The sequence below is a fragment of the Amblyomma mixtum genome, chromosome 1 (assembly GCF_055824585.1).
Source record: "Amblyomma mixtum isolate Tamu chromosome 1, ASM5582458v1, whole genome shotgun sequence".
Lineage (NCBI taxonomy): Eukaryota > Metazoa > Arthropoda > Arachnida > Ixodida > Ixodidae > Amblyomma > Amblyomma mixtum.
The window spans coordinates 105338772-105351110 of record NC_143012.1 but is presented as its reverse complement, the minus strand read 5'-3'; the positions used below and the strand labels follow the sequence as shown (position 1 = coordinate 105351110).

At 48.6% G+C, this 12339-nt stretch overlaps 2 pseudogenes; both read right to left on the bottom strand.

The window, feature by feature from the left end:
* Positions 1 to 1193: 1193 nt before the first annotated feature.
* On the bottom strand, positions 1194 to 4926 carry LOC149367424 (uncharacterized; annotated as a pseudogene).
* Positions 4925 to 6043, bottom strand: LOC149367423 (uncharacterized; annotated as a pseudogene).
* Between the last annotated feature and the right edge of the window lie 6296 nt (positions 6044 to 12339).

Genomic DNA, 12339 nt, shown 5'->3' with positions numbered 1-12339 from the left:
ACTTCGGAGAACAACAAGAAACAATGTGCGTGTGAAGTGCTGACCAAAGAACACAGCTGGAAGCAACCGCAGGTGGTGTGAGTGTGTGCAGTGAAAATAGCAATGAAAGAACAGTGTACTGACTAGAATAACGGCGAGAAAACCTCAAGGTATGCGTCCGGTACACCCATCGTGATGAATAGTGAAGTGAAAGTGTATTTGTGTTGAAGTGAAGTGTGGAAAAACAAAAGATTATCAAGTATGTCAAGTGACTCGTGCAAGTGTGGAGAATTCAAGTCAACAAGTGTTTGTGAGTGTTCTGTGCTGTGTTCCTAAAAGTGCTTCAAGTCTACATACAGAGAGTGCAAGAGCTTGAAGAGAAGTCAAGAGCTCCAATCATCATAATGAAGGTTGTGTGAAAAGCAACCGTGCGACCGGGTATGTGTTTGGTGTGTGAGTGTGTGTAACAAAAACAGTCATCACTGAAATGGAAAATAACTACAGAGGAGAACAGCGAGTGAATAACAACCATGTGCTAGCCATATGTTATCGTAATCTTGTGAACTAATCTAGTGATTAGGTTTGTGACCGTGTTTGTGGCAAAGTGACAAGGAGTTCAGTCATCAGTGAAAGCGCACCAAGTAAAGTGCAGCAGTGCTTGTGCTTTTTGTGTTGTGTGTGTCGAAGTGTTATTAAGGTTATTAAGTGGACAGTCAATGGAAGATGACAGAAGACAAATCAAGAACTTCAAGTACCACAACTAAGTCCTCGCTGGGCTACATCTGGCTGTATGGGTCAACGTTACTAGATTACCTCTTTCAGTTTGCAAACTCCGCTGGGATGCGGCGGCGAAACGTGGCCCCCTTCGGTTCCCACTCGCGAGGTGGCGCTTCCGATGCTGTTGGCCCGGTCGCATCGTCACGGAGCCAGCGCGCGGCGTTAACCAACGGCGTTAACAGCAATCAATTCCGTTTAAGGGGAGCTATTACCGAGATAGCGAGCAAACACTATTTCGATTGTGCAACTAGGATATCGTTTGAGCCCCTAGAGCGATGCCACATGGACGAGATTACGCCGAGATGCCCACATAGTGCTACGCGGGAGAACTAAACATTCACCTGTGAAGATTAATCACGTTGCTGTTCTTTTGAATTCAGTTCTTTATGAAATTACGTGTTGCGGTCGCGTTTGTTCCAGAGCACTGAAGGCTGTGATGCGCGTTATTTAAAAGCAAGGTACCGAACTACTTCAGTGAAAGCTGGCCGTATTTAAGGCTATAAAACGAGAAAAACGACGATGACGAAAGTCAAACTAAAAACAATTTATTGAATCGATACACTATACATAACTGAGAACCTGTTTTCAAAAGACAAAGTTACAGTCAAACTGAAAACAATTTACTGAATCAATGCAGCAAACATGAACTGGGAACTAGTTTTCCAGAGCCAGAATTACAAGAGACGCGCTTTCTTGTTAGCTACAGCTACCTTTTCCTTGCATTCTAATTTATGGTTAAAATCTCGCGAGAAAAAGTGCATTCTAGTCACAATGACGAAGTTTAATACCTGGCGAGTGAATGTAGACATGTGGTCGGCACAGCCCAAGCGAGCAAGGCTGCACTTTTCGAGCACCTTCCAGAATGTTTTCACAAGCACCAGCCTTATCTAACGTGGCAGAAACTACTTCATTGACAACTTTCATAACAGTCAACATTTTGGCTGTTGGGTGCTTCATACAGCCTTCCTTGAAACTTATGTAAGTTGTCAGGTACGCATCAGAGCCAACAACGGGCAGTGGACTGCTTATGTCTTCTAAGCACAGAATGCATGCTGCGTGCTTTTCAAATTTATGCACTACATATCCACTCAAGTAGTAGACAGTAGCATCATCCACTCCTCCCTTGAAGTAGGAGTGATCGTCATCCTGCTCTCCAGGCTCATTGCCTGCTTCAGATGTCATCTCCAGCAGGTTTTTTTCTATACACTCACGTAAGGAAGCATGTTTGTTGCGGTAAAACTCTCTTGTCTTCTTCAGTGTGTACTGTACGCTGAGAAGCACACTCCCAGGTACACCTTGCACACTGCTGCGCAACGCAGTCTTTATCGGAGTGTACAAACTGAGAAGCCGGAATATCTGAGTAAAATTGACGACCGTAGGATGAGATTCGTCTCCTCCGAATGAACGGACAAGTCCGAAGTGGCGCTGGAAAAGACACAGGGCTTGTTAATTTACAAAGAACTTCACCACCGATAGCTAAACACTCAAAAACCAGCAGTAATCACATTCTCACCTCCAAGGGGTCCTGGTTCAACTTTGCTGTCAAAACATAGTGTGCACCCTGAACCAGCAAGAACTCAATGATGTCAAGCGTTGACAACAAGGTAACACGCAGAGATTCAGTTGTTAGTTTCGACGCAAAGAGCTTGAGACCTTTTAGAGCGCAGCTCTTTGGCGTCCGCTCCTGGGTTTCGCGTCGTCGTCGGCGTCGGCCTCGTAACCAGCTCCGCCCCCAATGTCACGCTTTTCAATTGGTCGAAATGCTCGTGACGTCACAGTGCGCGAATTTCAAATGGAGCCAATTGTACTTTGGCTAGTAACCATGCAACCAATCAAAGGGATCGTATAGTGATGCTGCAACTAAGTTGGACTGAGTTTAGTTAATTGCTTAATTAATCAGACTAATTAATATAGAGGAGAATGAAGAGGTCAGAAGAAAAGAAAAGAAAGACGCGCGCCGCAGCGACAACAGCGTCCGCGGAAGGAGACGCTGCTGAAAAAAACAGATAAGTACGAAGCCGCGTTCCCTCCACCACCACGCACTTCCCCACTCAGTAAGACGTTGCTCGTTTCGTATACGTTGTGTCGAACATCCTAGACAGTTCCAACAATTGACAGGTTAATGACAGAACACGATGGATAGAAATACAATAATATAAATATGAAATAGCCTAATTAACCTTTCTAGTTAGACCGCATAAATCAATAAAACCGAGGACGAAATTGGTCGAGTTGGGGAATCGAACCAGGGTCTCCGGAGTGCGATACGAGCACGCTAGCCACTCCGTAATGCCAGCTGAATGGTTTGGAATGAACAAAGGCGCGTCTAGCTAATACGGCGTCTTCGTTCACTCCCATCTTCCCCCTTTCCCTTACGGCGAGGTGCAGGTGTCCACCCAGATATGCAAGAGAGATACATTGCCTTTCCTCAAAAAATAAATTTACCGTCCAGCAAGGCGTACAGCCGAATTGGCGATGGCGTTCTGTGGACTCCCTGGCAGCGTTGCAAGACGCTGTCGCGTTCCACTCTTACAGGCGAAGCTTAACATGTTAACCACACATCAGTAACACACGCAGACAGCCAATGGACGCGTCATTCGCTGGCAGCACTTGATTCATCATTCACAACCACATTCTTAACGTACGCTCCCTTGCCGCACATGCCAAGGACGTACACCACGATCACATTCTGCGCCATTCCTCTGTACTTTGCTTTGCTGAAACCTGGATGGATTCCGAAGAGCCTCTCGAAATCATAGATTTCCAATACTGCTGTGGTGCTCGCAGAGACCACAACAGAGCGGCGGGAGTCGCTATCTACTTGCGCACAGGTCTCTCTGCAATACCAGTCGAAATGTTTGGCACGTCACATGAAGTTGGCGAACTGTGCGCCGCAAAGTTGCCCAACGGCTTGCTGGTAGTAGCTGCCTACTTCGCCCCTACCGCACTCACGAAAGACGTCGTGCACTTCCTGCAACTCGCATTAACCGTCCATCGATCCACACCGATGTTAGTAGTGGGGACTTTAATGTTGACATAAAGACAAACAGCAATTTCCTAACACTTATGCGGGAGAACATCCCGTTCCTCTCGCTCGTAACGCGTCCCACGGCTGTGACAACCTCGCGAGGCACTTGTATAGATCTCGTCTTTGAGAATCAAGCATTGGTGTACCAAGTCGAACATATATCAGTCTATTTCTCCGACCACAAAGCTTCCTTCATGACTGTCAAGAACTGTTAGTGGAATCTTTGTGAAAGGAATGCGTGTGAAAAATAAAAAAAAAACTCTGTGATAGCGCATACATGTGTTGCTCGATTTCTTTGCCTCAATCTATCGAAAAGGTGAAACAGCTTATTTGCTGCGCTCAAATTTCGCATTAGGAAGTAACGTAAACGTCGGTAATTTTTTTCCACGGAGTTCTTCTCTGTGGTATTCAACATTTCCAAGAAGTCTCTGATGACCTGAACGAATAAGGTAAAATGTCAGCACATGATGAGCATCGATCAACATGCATGAAAGGGTATCTTGGCTTACCTGTATTTCCTTTGAGTGGCGTTTGATGCCTCTTTCAGGTAGCTTTATGTTCAAAGCATCAAACAGGTCATTAAGCAACTTGGTAAATGCTTCTGTTCCCTCAGAACCCCTCAGGTCTTCAGCACCGACTTCTCTGTATATGCGGATGCCTATAGCTGTTCCACGACTGAATAGCTGTAAAAAAGTGCATTGATGAATTAGTTAAAAATAACCAAAAATGGTATACGCTGTCTTTAAGGGTACAACCTGTGTAGCAAGTCGGACGCTCATCTTCTGGAGGTTGTCTGGTGCAACATGTGCTCTAGTCAGCTTCGGCACTACTCTTGCATGTTTGCTTTTCTCGCATTCAAACAGCGCAACATAATGTGCGAAGTTGATCTGATGATCCCCAGCCTGAAATAACCAAGAGTTTTTTGAGCTCCTTTGCAAATCAGTGCACATATTTTCCCTTACCATTCCGTAGGTGTGCTTTTTCAGATGATTTCTGATGCACTTGACTATGTGCGGCACATCACAGATAAAGAAGATCTTCTGTGAAGGCTCCCAGGGGTGCTCGATGTTGTGGCATGGTGACATCATATCTCCTGCCACTCCAAGGTTCATCCACATTGAGCGGTTATTACCTGCCCCATCACTCATCATCATCATCAAGTGCTTGTTCCATCCTCTCCTCGGTCAAGTTCTTAAGTTGTGTTTTCATAGTGACTACTTCTTTCATTTTCTCTCTCTGAATAGTTGCTCGTATTGCCTTTCTACGCAGAGACCTCACTTTGGTGTTTCTATATGTCAACCTATTGCTTGTCTTGCGGCGCCGTGAAAAGAGCTTATGGAGACTCCTGCATTCCTGGCACGTTGCTGTCAGACACAGAACTGTGCATGATTTGCGATGCCATGTTTTACCATTTTTAATGGCCACGGCTGATGACAAGACATCGGGATAATTATCAGCAGGGCAACCTTCACAAGAATTCAGCCTTTCAGTGCGTGAAAGCAGGCACTTCAGGCCAGCGCATGATTTCAATTCGATATCTACACCAGTAGAATACACAGCTGATGGCACACGCTGCCCCTAGCACTGACAGACACGGTCAGGTGTTTCGACACTACCACAGCCCTGTCGATTTCTGGTAAGCCTTCTCTCATTACCAGCTTGTACACCACAGTTGTAAAGCCAGCGACATCAAGCGACCAACCCTGCATCCGTTGGCCTGCTGCTGCCATGTCCGACAACTCAGTGAACAGCTGTGTGTTGCTCTCCAGCACAACACTGTTGTCAATGCCACCACTGCTTTCGCTAGAGACGCAGAAGTTCGATGTTGCAGCTTCTTGGTCGTTTTCGTTTTGCTCTTTCTCTGTGTGTGTGTGTGTGTGTGTGTGTGCGCGCGCGCGCGCGCGTGTGTGTGTGTGTGTGTGTGTGTGTGTGCTTTCACTGCGGCGAAGCAGGCAACATCCTTCGTAACCGCCCGTACCTCCAATTGGCCTGCACGGCTTTTCGCCAGGCGCACCCCGGCCACGCTATGGTGAACGCCCCGCGACATCGACCAGTTGTCGCTGTTGCAGAAGCGCTCTTGAAGAAGTTGAAGCCCGGAACTGGCAAGGAGGCAATAACCCCTCCGCAGGCTAAAGTAAGGCCTGAAGTGATGCCATACGTGCACAAAGTATCCCATGGCCTCAAAAAGGTGGCTAACCGGCACAACGTGCCGTTGGTCCTCTCAGCCCCTCGGAAGCTTGGCCAGTTGGCCCGACGCATCACAGGTGAAAACAAAAAAACCTGGGTCTAAAAAGAGGCACGTGAACCGCTTTGCGGAATGCGCCACAGGCGTTGTGTACGAAATCCCCTTCACGTGTGGCAGATCGTACATCGGGCAAACTGGGCGCTGCGTCAACGACCGGCTCATGAGAGCACGCAAGAGACCTAAGGAAAGGGGAAGGTGCTAAACTTGTCGAGCAATATGCTAATTTCAAGGATTGTACACCGGTTTTTTCGGGAGTGAGGATTCTGAGCACAAGTAGATCAAAAACAACCCGTAAAACGATAGAGGCATATTATATTCAGAGAGCAGGGTCAGATTGTGTCAGCGATACTTCAGTTCTTCTGTATGCTGCAGAATAGATGTTCCTATCAAAGTTTTTGCGATAAAGATGTGAAACGAGTTTTTTTTTCCTATTTACCTTGCACGGTGTGCCCCTGCGCTGGTCTGAGTGTATTTAAGCTGTGGGTGCGTCCCTAAATAAACAGTTGACAGTCAGCGCTTTGTTGGTCCTTCTTTCCCTGCTTCTTTTCTTTGGCCGTGTGCCGTTGCGCTGAAAAGCTATGAGTTTAAATCGACCAGTACCTGGCGGTCAACGTCCCGCCTGCACCAACTGCCCATCAGTCCAGCTCACCGTCAGTTTAAATCGACCAGTACCTGGCGGTCAACGTCCCGCCTGCACCAACTGCCCATCAGTCCAGCTCACCGTCGCCTCGACGGTCGTCTTCACCAACCCCCCAGTCCTACGTCCGAGAGTTCTCCATCCCGCACCGGGAAAACTGAGGACGGCGACCCCCAGGGGTAGGGCCTCTGTCACTAGACATAATGACGAACACCCTCCGCTCAGCGACGTTAGCATGCGACCCGACCTCCGATCACACGCCCCGACGACCTAGGGTTGACGCTTCAACTGGACAACCCGAAGGACCCCTACGGCCGACGACCTTTCGACGAACACAGACGCCACTTGACACCCCAACTCGACGACGAGAACGACCCCGTAGTCCGACCTCCTCCACACAGCGTTTTCCCGAAGATGACCAAACTTCGGATTAAACCACGGTCGTCGTTGATGGCCGCCGCGTGACTGCTCTCGCAGATACCGGCGCCGATTTCTCCGTCATGAGTCGTGGTCTGACGACTGTCCTGAGGGAAGTTCTGACACCTTGGCCTGGAACGCACATCCGGACAGCTGGAGGCCATATGGTGACACCGCTTGGTGTCTGCACCGCTGGAATTGAGACTCGCGGTGTAACCTTCACTGGCTGTATCGTTGTGTTGGCTCACTGCTCGATGGACCTAATCCTCGGGCTTGATTTTCAGAAACACGGCGCGATAATCAGCCACCGCGAACTTGTTGTGACGTTCTCAGCTCAGTGTGCTATCGCCGACAGGAGCGAGCCCGACAGGCCTGTCGCTCGCGTCTGTGACGACAATGTCACGCTACCACCACGGTCCAGTTTGTTTATTACGGTGGAGTGCTCCAAGCCACGCACGCCTCACGGGATTGCGGAAGGTAACCTGTCGTTACTGTTTAGCCAACAAGTCTGCGTTGCGCAGGGTGTTATTTACCTCCGCGGAATGCGAACGCAGCTTCTTGTTACCAACTTTAGCACCGAATACCGCCACTTGCCGCAAGCAACAGTCATAGCCTATTTCAATGAAATTAATGAGTCAGTCGCCCACTGCGCGTTATCCCTGTTCAGCGAAACCCATGAAGCGACGCCTGACGTGCCCGTTATGGCTGATGTTAACCCTGACCTAACCGCTGATCAGAAACACCGGCTCCACATGATCCTCGACTCTTTTCGTGATTGCTTTGCGACCACTTCTAAAGTCCGGCAAACACCGGTCGCTAAACATCGCATTGTAGTTGATGAAGCCGAGGGGCCTATACGACACCGCTCCTATCGAGTGCCTGCGAAAGAACGGGAGGTTATCCAGCCGTCAACAAGCCCGTGGGCTTCGCCCGTTGTGCTGGTCGCCAAGAAGGATGACACTCTGTGATTTTGAGCCGACTATCGTCTCCTCAACAAGGTTACTAAAAAGGACGGTTATCCATTGCCCCTAATTGAAGACTCGTTCGAACGCCTGCGTCATGCCCGGTACTTTCCTTCTCTTGATCCACGCACTGATTACTGGCCGATCGAGGTCGATGAACGTGACCCTGAAAAGACCGCGTTCATAACACCCGACGGTTTGTACGAGTTCAAGGTGCTCCCCTTTGGCCTGTGTACCGCTCCTGCCACATTTCAAAGAATGATGGACACTGTCCTGGTTGGCCTCAAATGATAGTCGTGCGTCGTCTACCTTGATGATGTGGTCATTTTCGCCGCGAGCTACGAAGAACATCCCAAGCGCTTGAGTGCAGTGATGGCGGCAATCCGATCGGCTGCTCTGTCTCTAAAACCCGAAAAATGCCACTTCGCGTACCAACGGCTAAGTTTTTGGGCCATGTTTTGACCCCTCAGGGCGTCAGCCCTTACCCCGACAAGACGGCCGCAGTAGCTGCGTTCCCGACCCCCACTGATAAGCGAGGTGTGCGCCGGTTTCTGGGCCTCTGCGCATATTACAGACGCTTTGTGCAAGACTTCTCCAGGCTGGCTGAGCCTCTCACACGGCTGACAAAAGACGATCAGCCTTTCGCCTGGGCACAGGAACAGCAGGACACCTTCGACGAGCTCCGAAAAAGCCTGTAAACAACGCCCATTCATGCCCATTTTGACGAGGAGGCGGACACGGAACTTCACACCGATGCCAGCAACGTCGGCCTCGGTGCAGTCCTCGTCCAGTGGCAAGATGGTGGTGAGCGCGTGACTCTTTACGGAAGCCGCACGCTGCCACGGTCCGAGGCGAATTACTCAACCGCTGAAAAGGAGTGTCTAGCTGTCGTGTGGGCAATAACGAAGTTTCGACCCTACTTGTATGGTCGCCCGTTTCGGGTCGTGAGTGACCACCACTCTTTGCGTTAACAAAACTTCGTGCTGGGCTAGTTGGTGGGACATAGTTGAAACTTGGTTCAGCGCAAAAGATGTACACAGAGAAAGGAACCGACACACACGGAGCGCTACTAACAACTGATTTATTGAAATATGCAAGAAACACATTTACAGTCTTCACACGCATGCGCACAATCGGGCGGCTCCAGGCTACTTTCACAGTTTAGATGGCTCACACTTGTCTAAGCGTTGGCTCGCGAACCTTAAAGACCCCTCGGGCCGGCTAGCTCGTTGGAGCCTTCGCTTGCTGGAATTCGATGCTACAATTGCCTACAAGTCGGGTAACAAACACAGCGATGCAGACTGCTTGTCCCATGCTCCTATCCCGTGCAGCTCTGATGACCTAGAAGATGACTCTGCATTTATTGGTGCCCTGACCACATCCGCCATCGCTCAGCAACAGAGGGACGACACGGAATTGCAGCCACTCATCGATTATATCGAGGGCACCGCACCGTTACCACCTTGTCAATTCGCGCGTCGCTTCTCGTTTTGCTTCCGGGTTGGAGTCCTCTACAAACGAAACTACGGCCTCACGTACTCTGGATACCTGCACGTGTTCCAACAGCGCTCCGCACTTACGTTTTGCAGGCATGCCACGACGAGCTTCCTTCCGGCCACCTCAAATTTTCTCGAACGATGGAACGAGGTCGCCACCGTTAATACTGGCCCAGGCTTGCTGCGGCTTTCAAGCGTTATGTACGCACTTGCCGCGAGTGCCAACGTCGGAATAAACCAATTTTCAAGCCGGCTGGCTTGCTCCAACCCATTGCTCCACCGAGAATCCCCGGCATGGATTTACTCGGTCCATTTCGCACGTCATCAATGGGTAACCGTCTTATGGGGAACAGCGCTACAAAGGCGGGACACACACACAGAGGACAAACGCTGACTATCAACCGATTTTATTGAAAGACAGAACGTGGAATATATGCATGTTGCCATGCTGCCGTCCACTGTGCCAAATGCAAGTGCAACCATGAAAGGGGAACACGAAAGAAGGTTTGAAGAAGGGCTGGTTCCTGACACAAAATTTCGTTGCAAAAATTGCAAGAGCGCCCTTATCTAAAGAAAGAAAACAGCAGTGCTTTTTCGCCACAAGGACAAGGTGACCCGCGAAGTCATGGAAGCGTATTTTATCCACATTCAGAGAGCAAAGTGCGTCAGCCACCCTTCCGTGACATTGATTGACAAAGAAATCGACTATGTTGCCTCCCACATAACATACTTTCATTTGACTAGGTTTTTTGTTATTTTTTACTGCCTATATTCCACGCTCTGTCTTTCAATAAAATCAGTTGCTAGCCAGCGCTTTTCTTCTGTGTGTATGTGTCCCGCCTTTGTTGCGCTGTTCCCCATAAGATGAATACTTACCAACTCGCCCAAATTAGCTTTACTCAAAGGGTAACCGGTTAATTGTGATTGCCACTGACTACCTCACCCAGTATTGCGAGACGAAGGCCCTTTTCCGCGGTACTGCTGCTGAAATTTCTCACTTTTTCATCAGCATAGTCCTTCGTCACGGCGCCCCTTATGTTGTTTTAACTGACCGAGGCACAGCGTTCACGTCCACACTTACTCAGGAAGTTACGCGGCTCAGTGGCACAAGTCATCGCAAGACCACAGCTTACCATCCTCTAACCAACGGCCTAACCGAGCGTCTTAATAAGACTATAGCTGATATTTATTTATTTATTTAAACATACTGCAGGCCAGTATTTTGGCCCTAGCAGGAGTGGCAAACATGAAATCGTACAAGCAAGATGAAAATGAAGTCCCCCGCAAAACTCTATGTACGTCGACGATGACCATAAGAAATGGGACCAAATACTTCCCTACGTCCCGTTTGCTTACAATACTGCCCTTCAAGAGACGACGGGATTCACGCCATTCCGTTTGGTACATGGTTGCGAAGTCGTGACTATGCTGGGCACGATGTTGTTGCCCGATATTGCGCACCCATCCGTCGCCGCCGCTGATACCTTCGTTCTCGACGCAAAGGCTGCCCGCAGGCTGGCTCGGCAACGAACCTGCGTGCGGCAAGAAATCGATGCTCACCGCTACAACCTTCGTCACCGCGAAGTCATTTACTAGCCAGGCGGTCAAGTGTGGGTTTAGAGCCCGATCCGTCAGCGCGGTCACTCCTAGAAGCTTTTGCGCGGTTACTTTGGCCCCTACGAGGTACTCCCCAAAATCAGCGAAGTTACGCACGAAGTGCGACCGCAAGGAAGTGTTCGCACTTCAAGACGCCCGCCAACCTCCGAAATTGTGCACGTCGCCAGACTCAAGCCATACACTGTTAGCAAAAAAACACCCAAAAGGGTGTAAATGGCTTGTCCTCTAACGTACACCCAAAAGGAGGTTTTTTTTACTCCCTATGTATGGTGTTTTTTTATTTTTTTTATTTACACCCTTATATAAGGGAGTTATACTGGAGTGAAAAGGGAGTAATTTTTTACTCCCCATATATGGTGTTTTGGGGTGTTTTATGGGAGTTTTTTTATAACCACCTGGGTGTGTTTTTTACACACAGCAAAGGGAGTATTTTTTACTGATTTGGAGGTTTTATGAGTACAAAAGGGAGTATTTCTTTGCCGTTATGGTGTTTTTGTGGGCAGTGTATTTAGCGTTCTTGCGATGGTTTGAAACCTTTTTCCAGCATTTTTTAATAGTTAATGGGCTCTGGTTTAATGCTTCATTTGGAACAAAGCCTCCGTTTTGACAATCTGAGAACACCATGAGTAACACTGTGAACGTGACTTTATTACATCAAAAGCGAGATGACACAAAACGAAATGTGCAGATTGAACCAATGTTGTTCTCATTTAACGTATATGTATGTATGTATGTATGTATGTATGTATGTATGTATGTATGTATGTATGTATGCATGTATGTATGTATGTATATATACAGGGTCTGTTCTGAAAGTAGTAGGACTCATTTAAAAAAAAAACATTTATTCATGTTAATAGTACAAATGATTAGAATTTTTCAAAGTAACACCCTTCCGCATCTACACACTGCTGCCAGTGAGTTTTTCAGTTTTCGTACGCCTCCAGGAACGCCTGGACCGGAATGCTGTTTAGCTCACTCGTCACGGCCTGTTGAACCGCCTCTACCGATCCGTGATGCTTCCCCTTGAGCGTAGATTTTATTCTTGGGAATAGAAAAAAGTCTGACAGGGCCAAGTCGCGGCTGTACGGGAGCTGAGGCAGCGATGCCACCTTGTGCTGCGCAAGATACTCAACTACGCTGAACGCTGTGTGGCTCGGCGCGTTGCCATGGTGCAGCCG